Source organism: Capsicum annuum, chromosome 3, assembly GCF_002878395.1.
Source record: "Capsicum annuum cultivar UCD-10X-F1 chromosome 3, UCD10Xv1.1, whole genome shotgun sequence".
NCBI classification, from domain to species: domain Eukaryota; kingdom Viridiplantae; phylum Streptophyta; class Magnoliopsida; order Solanales; family Solanaceae; genus Capsicum; species Capsicum annuum.
In genome coordinates, this window is record NC_061113.1 from 247,614,268 (window position 1) to 247,625,751 (window position 11,484).

The following is an 11,484-nucleotide window of genomic DNA, read 5'->3' on the forward strand; positions in this document are numbered from 1 at the left end:
TATATATATATATATAAATACCAAAAAATACACTCCACCCCATTTTTCTTTCTTCATCAAACCCATCCACCCGCACCCCTCGTGCCCCTTTTTCTTTCTTCTCCCAGCCCCCACCCCCGCCCCCACCCCACTCCCGCAAACACAAAAAATACTCCCCACCCCTTTTTCTTTCTTCTTCAAGACCACCCCAACCCCTCTCCCTGCAATTCAATTGATGACAATGGCCATGGATTTACAGTCTTGATAATTTTTTGCTATGTAAAACAACAAATTTGTTATAAATTTTTCTTTTTCTCAATAATCAATTGCAAAAGTGTATTAAAATTTATAAATCTTTTTCTATATTTATTTCTTTTTTGAACAAATTGATGAAGCGTAATAGAGGTAGAGGTGGAGGGTGGGGGTTGGAGATGCGGGTGTAAGAGAAAAAAAATAGAAAAATGGAGTGTGAGGTGCGGGGTTGTCTGAAAACTTTTTGTGCTTAAAAGAGGGTGGGGAGTAGGGATAATCATCTACTATTTCTCGATAAATTTATCGAGTATTTTTTGAAAAATTTGATAATTCATCGAATATTTCTCGAATTGATGTTATTTCTCGAATAATTACTTTACTTTGCTCCGGCCATCATTAGAAATCATTATGATTGAATTTTATAATAATCCCATCGAAAAAATGATGTGGCTGTTATAAAACAATAAAGAACTAAGAATATTAACATTACTATTTTAATATCACTTGAATTGATGGATAGTTCCTCATTTTCTTGAGTCTCAGGCTCAGTAATTCCTTCAGGAATATTAACATTGTTCAAATCTTGAACTTCCATGTGAGGATCTTTCGTAGAGTCATCTTGACCATTTGTTTTTCTTTTTCTAGGATTTCGATTCTTAGAACCTAATGGTCTGCCACGCTTCAAGCGTGCTTTATATTCATTAGCTATGACACTAGTGGATGGTTCTTTAGGGACATCAATTCGAATTGGGACATTCTCTGCAGGAATATGTGATTTGGTGATCCTTTTCAAATCAGTAAATGCATTCGGCATTTGATTTGAAATTTTCTGCAGATGAATAATCTTTTGTACTTCTTGCTCACAAATAAAAACACGTGGATCAAGATTAGATAGTGATGGATTTTTTCACGAAATTTCTCTTGTGATGTTACTATCTTCTCTCCCTAATTTTGGGAAAACCACCTCATCAAATCGACAATCTGCAAATCGAGTAGTGAACATATCTTCCGTTAATGGTTCAAGATAGCGAATAATGAAGGGTGATCCAAACCCAACATAAATTTCTAACCTTCTTTGGGGGCCCATCTTGGTACGGTTTGGTGGTGCTATAGGTACATATACACAGCACCCAAAAATTTTCAAATGAGATATATTAGGATTTTGATCCAAAATCAATTGTAACGGAGAAAATTTATGATATTTTGTTGATCTAAGACGAACAAGTGATGCAACATGCAAAATTGCATGACCCCAAACAGAAGCGGGCAACTTAATTTTCATAAGCAATGGTTTTGCTATCAACTGCAGACATTTAATTAATGACTCGGCAAGGCCATTTTGAGTGTGAATATGAGGTACAAGATGTTCCACTCTTCTTATCGCAATCGATAAGCAATAGTCATTAAATGCTTGGGATGAAAATTCTATAGCATTATCAAGGCAAATAAACTTAATTTGATTATCGAGAAACTGTGACCCTAATCGTATTATTTGTGCCAATAATTTTGCAAATTTCAAGTTGCGAGATGACAAAAGGCACACATGAGACCATCTAGAGGAAGCATCTATTAGGACCATAAAGTATCTAAAAGATTCACTATGTGGGTGAATGAGTCCACAAATAGCCCCATGTATGCGTTCCAAGAACGCGGGGGACTTAATCCCAACTTTTGTTGGCGATGACCTCACAATCAGCTTGCCTTGATAACAAGCATTGCATGAAAATTCACCATTCGAAAGAACCTTCACGTTCTTTAATGGATGCCCATTTGAATTTTCTATGATTCGCCTCATCATTATAGATCCAGGATGTCCCAAACGATCATGCCAAAGTACGAAAGTATTGGAATTAGTAAACTTCCGATTTACTATAGAATGTGCCTCAATTGCACAAATCTTTGTCCAATACAGGCCAGAAGATAAAGCCGAGAATTTTTCAATAACACATGTCTGCCCAGAGACATTCTTGGTGATACCAAGATATTCAAGATTCATCTCATCAATTGTCTTGATATGATAACCATTTTCACGGATATCTTTAAAACTCATCAAGTTTCTCCGAGACTTAGGAGAAAACATAATATTATTTATGATGAGTTTAGTTCTCTTGGGCAAGATTATAATGGTTTTTCTGAAGTATTCAATCAAATTAGCACTACCAGAAATTGTAGTAACATTAATCTTGCCCATGTTTAGATGAGAGAATATTTCTCGTGTTTGAATATCATATGTGTAGTGTCAGAAATCAAACAAATATCTTCACAATTGTACAACTTACTTTGAAAATTATCCATATCTTCAAATAAAATAACATACACCAAATAAATATATATTAAATCTTTGTACAAAATGAGCTTATAATATAAGAAATTGTTAATCACACTTTAATAAGCAATAAAAAAAATACTCCCTCCGTTTAAAAAAGAATGATCTACTTTGACTTGGTACAAAATTTAAGCAAATAAAGAAGATTTTTGAATTTTGTGGTTTAAATTAAAGTTGTGTCAAATGTACCAAAATGTCATTTAATCTTGTGATCCTAAACATGTCATGTGGAAAGTTGAAATTAACATATTGCCAAAAAAGAAAAGAGGTCATTTTTTTTTAAACGGACTAAAAAGAAAAGTAGGTCATTCTTTTTGAAACAGAGAGAGTATGTCCATTTAGTATGTGATTAGCTTAGCTTAGCATTTTATTTTTCAATAGCTTTAATAGTTTACTAAGGAAAAAAATGCATTTTGTTCAGAACGTTAACATGTAAACAATATGATATTATTATATTACTAGAGGTGCATGGCCCATGTCAGCACGGGCCCAACACTATAAATATTTTTTAGCACTAAAATTTGATATTGATGAGATACAAATATAAATATACATTTTTTAATTAAATATTATTGATTCTGATATATAAATGACTTATAATAATTAATTAGAGGTAATATAGTAAAAAATATTATTAATTCTAATGCGTAAATAACTTATAATAATTAATTAGGGGTAATATAGTAAATCACTGAGCAATTAGGGGTAATATAGGCAGACATGTCATCTATTTTTTTAATTAAATATTATTAATTTTTTAATACATAAATGACTTATAATAATAAATTAGGGATGATGTAGTAAAATCACGGTTAAAGAAGCTGAAACAAACGTCATAAATATCTATTTTTTAAATTAAATATTTCTAATTCTAATATATAAATGACTTATAATAATTAATTAGGGGTACTATAGTAAAAAACTATTATTAATTTTAATATATAAACGACTTATAATAATTAATTAGGGGTAATATAGTAAATCATGGAGTAATTAGGGGTAATATAGGCAGACATGTCATCTATTTTTTAATTAAATATTATTAATTTTTTAATATATAAATGACTTATAATAATTAATTAGGGATGATATAGTAAAATCACGGTTAAAGCAGTTGAAACAAACGTCATAAATATCTATTTTTTTAATTAAATATTATTAATTCTAATATATAAATGACTTATAATAATTAATTAGGGGTAATATAATAACAAAATATTATTAATTCTAATATATCAATGACTTATAATAATTAATTAGGGGTAATATATAAATCATGGAGCAATTAAGGGTAAATAGTAAATGATGAAACAGTGGTCGAAATCAAATGACTTATAATGATTAATTAGGGGTAATATAGTAAAAAAATATTATTAATTCTAATATATAAATGATTTATAATAATTAATTAGGGGTAATATAGTAAATTACAGAGCAAAGGAGTAATATAGACAGACATGTCATCTATTTTTAATTAAATATTATTAATTTTTTAATACATAAATGACTTATAATAATTAATTAGCGATGATATAGTAAAATCACGATTAAAGCAGCTGAAACAAACGTCATAAATTTCTAGTTTTTAACTAAATATATTAATTCTAATATATAAATGACTTATAATAATTAATTAAGGGTAATATAATAATTTTTTTTATTAATTATAATATATAAATGACTTATAATAATTAATTAGGAGTAATATAGTAAATCACAGTGAATTTAGGGATAATATAATAAATGACGAAGTACTGGTCGAAACCAGTGCAGGCAGACATGTCATCTATTTTTTAATTAAATATTATTAATTTTTTAATACATAAATGACTTATAATGATTAATTAGGGATGATATAGTAAAATCACGGTTAAAGCAGCTGAAACAAACGTCATAAATATCTATTTTTTAATTAAATATTATTAATTCTAATATATAAATGACTGATAATAATTAATTAGGAATAATATAATAAAAAAATATAATTAATTATAATATATAAATAGTTTATAATAATTAATTAGAAATAATATAGTAAATCACGGAGCAATTAGGGGTAATATAGTAAATGATAGGGGGTAATATAGTAATTTACTTTTTTGAATAAGATGGTATTAAGTTTTTAATATATAAATGACTTATAATAATTAATTAGAGATGATATAGTAAAATCATGGTTAAAGCAGCTGAAACAAACGTTATAAATATCTATTTTTTTAATTAAATATTATTAATTTTCTATAAATGACTTATAATAATTAATTAGGGATAACATAATAAAAATATTATTAATTTTAATATATAAATGACTTGTAATAATTACTTAGGAATAATATAATAAATCACGAAATAAATAGGGTGTAATATAGTAAATAATGGGGATACTAAAATAAATCCACGAAGAGGTGGTCGAAATCACCTCTTCTATATAATAGAAAAAAAAAGAAATATTTGATGAAGAATGAAATAATATTATTATAATTCAATAGTATGGAACATAAAGAATACAATAAAAGAAATAAAGGGCTTAGGCGGGTCCTTGGTTGCTAGCCAACAATCACTTTTTTTTTTCAGGTTACAATTTGCTTTCCATTACAATAGACATATTCACAGATTACAATTTGCTTTCAATTGTATCGTGTTTTTTTTCTTCTTCTTTTTTTCAATAAATAATGACCAAATTAAAGTTTGATTTAACTCAATTATAAACAACAATAATATAATTAAACTAATCAATACTAATCAAAAACTAATATTCATGCAAACAACTACTTTTACATGATTCTTTATTCACTAACTCTTATCAATAAAAATAAAACAAAATTAAATATCATTCATTCTTCCATGTTTACGAAACCATCACCAATCAAGTGATCAATCTTTTCTTCGGGATGCTCAAAAAAATTTGTTACATCCAAACTTGTGATGTCAACAGCATTTTCAGAGAGAAAGTTAGCCTCGGGATTTCTCTCTTTCATCTTTAGTGATGCTTGAGAAAGATCAACCAAGTGCTTGAGAGCACGGCAGTCACATGAATAATGTCCTTTTCCACCACATCGGAAACAAGTAATTGCTTCACGTATCTCATCTTTTTTCTTTTTGTTCGATGAATGATTAACACCCGGAACAGGGTTTCTTTCTTAGTCATCACGACCACAACCACGACTACGTCCACGACCAGGACAACGATCTTTTCTACGCCTAGCATGGTGAACATGTACATCATTCACCTCAGGAAGTGGTGCAGATCCAGTAGGTCGATTCTCGTGATTTTTCATCAACAAATCATTATTTTGTTCAGCCACGAGAAGATGAGAACTCATTTTAGTATACTTCTTCAAACCTTTTTCTCGATATTGTCGTTGTAATAGCACATTCGAGGCATGAAAAGTGGAGAGCGTCTTTTCCATCATATCATTATCATTGATTGTCTCTCCACATAGTTTCAATTGAGAAGAAATTCTGACATGGCAAAATTGTACTCATGAACAAACTTATAGTCTTGAAATCTCAGATGTATCCATTCATATCGTGTTTTTGGGAGGATGATCATCTTTAAGTGGTCAAATCTTTCTTTTAGGCTATTCTACAATATGAGTGGATCCTTAATAGTAAGGTATTCAATTTTCAGAATTTCGTCAAGATGATAATGCAAAAAAATCATAGCCTTAACACAATTTTGACTAGATGTTGTATTTTCATTCTTTATGGTGTCTCCAAGACCCATAGCATCTAGGTGAATTTCAGCCTCCAACGCCCATGAAATATAGTTCTTGCCTGAACTTTAAAGGGCAACGAACTCACACTTCGTAAGATTGTTAGCCATATGGAAAAAGGGAAGAAAATAAAAAATAATACCTTAGCCTTAGCCTTCAAATTTGAGACGGTAGAGTCTCGTGCTGATAATGTGTTATAAAACAATAAAGAACTAAGAAGAAGAGTAGAGAGAATAGAGAGAATAATTGTTATTTCTCTCTTAGGGATGATTTACAATGAAGGAAACCCTTCTATTTATAGGGAAAATTTGCTCCTAATTTCACACTAAAAGACAGATATATCAAATTCTGATAGACATCAAATAGATCTTGATAGACATTCACTATAATTGATATATATCATAACAGTGACAACCTTAATTAGTTCTTAATTTTAATTTAAGAGAATATAATATATTAGCCATATCTTGACCCTTTTTATATGTGTACAACCCGATTTTCCTTATGGATTATATAATGGAAGAATATCAATTTCTCAATAGATTAGGTTATCTTGTGAAGACCATTTTTATAAAAAAATTTGATTGATATTTTTATGAAATAAAATTATATTTATATATTCTTAAAATCTTCTAAAGTTGAGACATGTGTTGGTAAATTATTTTTTTCCTCTAATATTATGGCATGTAGTTGATAAAATTATTTTTCTCCCTATAAAATTGTGACATTTAATTGAGAAAATTATTTTTTTCATACATATCTTTCTTGCCACTTGAGCTTTCACATTCGGTATATCATAATAATATGATAAACTATTCTATTTATTGAGTTTGTCTTTATATTTTTAATTGTTTGACTAATCGATTAATACTCTTAAAAGTTTTTTTTATAATATTTAGTTTCTGATAAATTACATATTATTTAATTAATTCAATTGATAAATATAAAAATTGAATATCTTATAATTTTTTTTATCTATTAAAGTACTTATATTTTATAACTTTTATTAACACAACTATTAATATAACATTATTTGTAAAAAATTTGACAATGCTTATTTAATAACACAATTAAAAATATATTATTTTAAAACTATCTTTTAGCATGTTGATTAATCTTTAAAGAATTACAATAATTTTTTTAAAAAATAATATCATATATTTATTTCTATTTTATGTGTTTTGAAGAATTTATCTTATTTATCACTCTTTTTCACTACATCTTTTTTGCAGATAGATGCAATATTATGAAATGTTTCATAAAAATAGCAACCAATTTTTTTTTTTTATGAAAATAGTATTCATTAGTTAGTCTAATCTATTAAGAAATTGATATTCTTTCATTAAATAATTCAAAAGGAAAATTGAATTGTGCACATATAAAAAGGGGTCAAGATATGAGTAATATATTATATATTTACTTATATTAAAATTAAGAATTAATTAAGGCTGTTACATTATTTTTACGATGAAATTATTATAAAATTCGTGAAGATATGATGGTCGAAGAAAAGTTAAATGACTTTTGTATAATGAACGAAAGAAAAATAATTTTTGCCAGACACAAAATTAGTATTTCAACTGCAAAAATTGTGCCCGTACACCGGATGAAATATTAAAAATTAAAATGAGTTCAAGAATCATGTGCAACAGGAAATGTTGACTTTTAAATTCTGAATGAATTGGTCCAAAATTGTCGAAGAAACTACAAATTGCAGCCAACCATGGAGTGCTAATTGAATGAAGAACTATTTAGGGCATGTGTGGATAGGCTGGAAAAAAAAAAGGCTTTTAAAAGGTATTTTTGAAAGTACTGAATTTATTTTAAAAATAAGAAGTTATGTATTTGTATAAAAATGCTGAAACTGAAAAAAGATTATTGATGAATATGGTAAATAAATGTTTTTAAATATTTTTTTTGTCAAAATGTCTGAAATACTCTTAAAGCTATCAAGGATATGTAGAGTTGATTATTGTTAACTTTTATTTCTAAAATGATTCAGATTAAAATTAATATGTATTTTAATATATATATATATATATATATATATATATATTTTCTTGAATGACTGTTAATTTGTGAGCTAAAAAATCTTTTTTTTTTTTGTTAAAAGAGTTTAAATCATCAAGCAAAATATATATATCACTTGTAAACGTTCCCTTAGTTTCATCATGTATTTGGTCATAATATTTAGGAAACATATTTCACTTGTAAACGTTTCCAAAAAATGAAATTTGATTCAAATACTATTTTTTTCTAGTATTTGAGAATTTGAATTATTTGTCAAAAATAGTTACCAAATAATGACAAATTATAAGGCCAAACATTATTTGTCAATTTTTTTCTAAAAAATTACTTAAAAATTTTATGATCAATCGGGTTCTAAACATCAATTAATAGAGATAGTAAGGTAAAATAATCATATAATAATTATTTTTTAATAAGTGTATCATGTCAAAAAGTGATAGGTTAAAGCCAAATGGAAGAAATATTATTTTGTCATGATGTTTTCTAATGCTAAGAAAATCTGATAACAAGTATTCACACAAATTCCTCTTTTAAAATAAAAATAAAAATTAAGGGATAAAAGTATCTTCTTTTTTAAAAAGTAAAAAAATAAAAAATTTAAAAAATTGAGGGACAAAATTATCTATTATTTTCCATTTTTTTTTAACTTGGAGTTGGTGAAGTGCTGTTCTCAATCCGTTTTGTAAGTGGAAGAGGTAGTGCATGTTACACATCGTACTCGAGAGGGGTGAATGAAACGGAACCTCGTTTCTATTGTTTTGTATGTGTGATAAGTTAAAAGCCTAAAAGTCATGTTTTGTAAAGTGATGGTTAAATGAGACATGTTAGTGGAGTGTTGGCCGATCACGAATTACATGTTCAGAAAATAAAAGTAGCGAAACAAAGATGTTGAGATGGATGTGTGCAAATACTAGGAGAGAGAAGATAAAAAACGAAGTTATGCGACATAAGGTGGGAGTAGCTTTCGTGGTGGACAAAATGGGGAGGCGAGGTTTGAGTGTTTGGACACATAAAGAGAAGATGCACATATTCCTAGTGAAGAGGCGTGAGAAGTTGGTTGTAGTGGGCTAGTGTAAAGAAGGGTAGAGATAAGCTGAAGAAGTTTTGAAGCAAGATGAGTAGACAGGACATGACACTTCCAGATTACTGAGGACATATCCTTAGGTAGGAAGATGTGGAGATCGAAGATTATGGTAGAAGGTTAGTAGGTAGTTGAGTATTTTCGAGTTCCCTTATCAGTATGGCATTATTACTCTTCTAACTAGTAGTATTATATTTTTCAATTACCTGTTGTTTTTATTGCTTCAGTTATCATAATATGTTTTCCCCTAGTGCTTTATTTCATTGTTTTATGTTTATCCTATAAATTTCTTACAACAAATATGAAATTTGAACAAAAATTAATGAATTCAACCAAACATGTAATCTTTACTCTAGCTCCACCCCCGCTAGGAAGGAGATAAAGGTTTGCCACGCATTAGAAATTACAAACATGACTTACAGGGGATTACCAAAACAACTACCGAAAAGAGTTGAAGGAACCTCAAAAACCATGTTAGTTGCTTTGGTTCTTGTCTGACTTATTTACTTCACCATTTTGCTGCGGGGTGACAGATGTAGTCATCAAATCAAAACCCAACTTTTGCTTTGTGATATCATCAAGAACCTCAATCATTTCCTTTGAAAGATGGTTCTTGAAATCGCCCACTTTGCCTTGCCGAAAATATATGTTGTTTGCACTAGTAGGACCAAACGGTCCAGAGTATGTGCCCTCTTTATTCACCTCCAAATTGCTCTGTTTCTCAAAGCTGCAGAGCTCTATTAGTCTCTCTACAATGCCTTCACTTTCTTTCTCCAACGAAAATGGCTGCCCCAAGAACTCTGCTATTCTCTTTGCATTAAAGAGTGGATCTTTCTTCAAATCCTCATACTTCAAGAAAAGAACCCTCTCTGGAAATTCTAAGCTGGCTTTATAATATCCCATCACATGATCCCAAAATGGACCAAAAGGGAATAACCTTTAGTAAATTGGTCAAATGCTTCTGATAGAGAACTGATAGGCGTGTCTTTGGGTCTTAATTTCTGCATAAAGTACCAGAAAGAAACCAACACATCTTTTGCATCGCGAAACACAGACTATTTTGCATTTGGAGTCATCACCTGTTATAGACTCTGGCAAAGCATTGAAGACAAGATGTGATTGTATGAGACAAGTGTTTGGTGTTGGATTTGTTGGGTGCATAAATGCATAGGCCTCTAGATGGGGTACTAACTCATGTGGGTTTGAAGAGAGCAGAGGGTGTGTGCTATAATAGTCGTATTGTGATCTGTTTGTAATGGCAAAAAGAAGGGCCTTGAGCCATGTGGTGCCAGACTTTGGGTAACTGGCTAGTAAGACACTATTTGGTTTTGGTTCAAATTGATGCTGCTCAAGTACTAGCAAACCTTGTAGAACATTTGTCGAATACCAAGTACCTTTGTATTGGTAAATCTGATCATTTAGCCAGCCTCTTTCACTAGGAAGATCAACGGATTCTTGGTGATTTTCATGGTTTTGTTCTTTGGTGGCAACATTTGTGTGTGAGGGGGAGTTTTGGGTAGAGAAGAAGTTTGCCATTTGAGTTAATGAGCAAAAGAATAGAAACTCTTGCTACATTTATAAGACCACTTAAGTTTGTATCTATTATGTAAAAGTCATTTTTCTTTTATTCATTATAATAAAGTTATTTTACTTTGCTCCTGTCACAACCCGAACCGAGGCCCTGGCCGTGACGGGCAATCCCGAGCCGTGATGGCCCGAGCGCCCCTTTTTCAACAGGCAATCATAAACATGTCCATACAATATTAAGGGAAAATGAGAAAAAAAAATGGATTTGTACGGAAACATGGCCTATAATATCACACTACCGAAAAGTCAAAAGAGTTCAACAACTCATCAGCATCATCTAACATCTGTCTGCAAAATCTCTAGTACATCAAATCCAGATATCACAATCGAAAACTGGGACAAGGCCCCCAGTAGACCCAAATCTAAATAAATAACAAATGTCTGAAAAGGTCTGGCCATCCGGGGGAAAGAAGGCTCACCAACTGCACACTGCTAACTGATGGTTCTACTGCTTAACAATACCTTTTGACTGAGCCTCAGACCCTGAGAAGGTAGGGGGTCAATACAATTGTACT

The 11,484-nt window shown here is 29.9% G+C and overlaps 1 pseudogene; it reads right to left on the bottom strand.

Annotated features, from left to right (window-relative positions):
• Positions 1–9,658: 9,658 nt before the first annotated feature.
• Positions 9,659–10,918, bottom strand: LOC107864829 (annotated as a pseudogene).
• Positions 10,919–11,484: the final 566 nt, after the last annotated feature.